Below are 2,233 nucleotides of genomic sequence, written 5' to 3' on the forward strand. Positions count from 1 at the left end.
ATTGTGAGCATTGGAGGGCAGTGTAGAAATATATTTTCTTTTGCAGTCTCCCCGACCTTCACCAACCCACACTTACCAGCGTTTTAAAGTATGGTTACATAACCCTCATCATCCATGAGGCATTGAGAGGCCTTTATCAGCCAGTGGATTAATACAAATGGGTTCTACATGAACATGGTTAAGTCTGATGATTATGTTCAATGGAATAGTGGATTGGAATAAACATGTGTGAGTGGGTCAGTGAATGAGTGAGTGAGCGGGTGCACAAGTGAGTGAGTTGGCAGTAAGCAAGTAAATGAAGGTGCTTGTAAATCAACATGCACAAGAGCGAGTGAACTGGTACTGTGAGTGGGAAATGGTAATCATTGAGAGGATGAGTGATTCGTTGAGTTGATAAATTTGATCCTTGTTCCAACCCCTCCAGGCCACCACCATGAAACAGACACAACACCGACACCATGGACAGACAACTTAAGTGGGCTGATATCTTGGAGCACTATGAGAGTAAGTTACATATACCTACATAAAATAGTTTGTTAGAATCAGAATATTTATATATTCTGGAGGATTCTGATGAGCTATAAACTTACTTTTCACAAATTACTACGAAATGCAGAGGAGAACTCCCTAATAATGACATTCAGTAGAACTGGCTTGGTGGGTAAGGGATTAGACACTGATCCAGCATGGCAGAGAATGTTGATTAAGCTCTGGGTTTCAGCAACCTATAATTATACTAGGGTCTCAAGTTTATGGAATGAATGATCTCAACATGCTCACAAAAATATGACATGTAAAGTGTTAATGCCATGTGATGAATATTTCTCAATAGCAGGGCCTGTAGTGTGATAAGAGGTAACTAGAGGGATCTCAGAATGAGTTCTGTGAAATCTCCATGTGCTTCGTTCTCTAATCCATTACTCATCCTTTGAATGAAATGTCTGTGCTCCGTAGCCCGGAAGTCGCAGCTCCAAACGACTACGTGGGGGGACATTATGGACAGAGTTGACCCTTTCCCGAACCAAGGTGACAACAATGGCGACCAAAAGGTGTGTATGTGATCGGTGAGGGTCAAAGACACCGTCTCTACATGATAGCACACCATGCCACCACACGATCAAACTACAACATGACTACACATCACATCAAGCCATTTCTCCACACCACCTTTCCCATCATACCACCCCAACATCTAGTCAATAACCCATCATAGAACCTCACCATGAGTCTACACCATCACATGACACCATCTCTCCATAAAATTCCAACACATCACATCTAAATACCACCACATCATCTCCTGACATCACCCCATCTTGCCACCATGTCATGCCATATTCCACTTGTGCATGCACATAAATTGGCCTTTTTTTCAGGCAGTGACGCGACCTCAGTCTGTGAGCTCATTGGAAGGTGCTATTCCAGTTGCCCACTGAGCGCTGCTTTTAGATTTTTCTAGCTTATGGGCAGCTAGATCCTTACAATGGAACATTCTCTGGCACCTATTGCCCGTGATGAATGTTGATAACAATCGCCATTAAATTATCGCAGTTGATCAAGGCCTCAATGGGGTTCATGAGGTCTGTGGGGTCGATAGGTGTCTGTGGGAATATATGAGGGTGTAACATGTATCATTAGTTTGTAGGGTTTAGGTGAATTAGGGGTTAGGGCTACATTAATTCTGTGTTCAAAACTACTGATTGGTAAAGGTTTGTTTTAACATCGGGTGATTGTGTATATGTATGTGTGTGCTCAGCATATTTGCATGAGTCAATATGCATATTTGCGTCCATGCATAGGTGTGTGAGTATGCATTTGTGTATGGGTGGAAATGCATGTTTGCGTGCGTGTGAGTATGATTTTGTGCATGTGTGTGCATGTCTGAATGTTCTTGTGCTTATCGTTGCGCATATGTACGAATAGAAGCAGCTCAAGTGTAGGCGCCCCAAGAACCAGAGGAGCATTCGGGAGGTGAATAACCTCGGCGAGGTGAAGCGTCTCGAGGAAGAGAAGCACCTTGCAGAGGAGAAGCACCTTGCAGAGGAGAAGCACCTTGCAGAGGAGAAGCACCTTGCAGAGGAGAAGCACCTTGCAGAGGAGAAGCACCTTGCAGAGGAGAAGCAGCTTGCAGAGGAGAAGCGGCTTGCAGAGGAGCGGCTCGAGGAAGTGAAGCGCTTAGTGGAAAAGCGCCTCAAAGATGTGAACCACCTCATGGAGAAGCGCCTCGATCAGT

At 44.4% G+C, this 2,233-nt stretch overlaps 1 long non-coding RNA gene across 1 annotated transcript; it reads left to right on the forward strand.

The window, feature by feature from the left end:
• Window positions 1–424: 424 nt before the first annotated feature.
• Window positions 425–2,028, forward strand: LOC142913298 (uncharacterized). Its single transcript, XR_012934605.1, has 3 exons — window positions 425–504; window positions 955–1,049; window positions 1,924–2,028. It is a non-coding gene; the product is annotated as an uncharacterized LOC142913298 (long non-coding RNA).
• The last annotated feature ends 205 nt before the right edge of the window (window positions 2,029–2,233 follow it).

This window comes from Petromyzon marinus, unplaced genomic scaffold (assembly GCF_048934315.1).
Source record: "Petromyzon marinus isolate PM22_M1 ecotype Great Lakes invasive population unplaced genomic scaffold, UKy_Petmar_22M1.pri1.0 PM_G_Scaffold_24, whole genome shotgun sequence".
Classification (NCBI taxonomy): domain Eukaryota; kingdom Metazoa; phylum Chordata; class Hyperoartia; order Petromyzontiformes; family Petromyzontidae; genus Petromyzon; species Petromyzon marinus.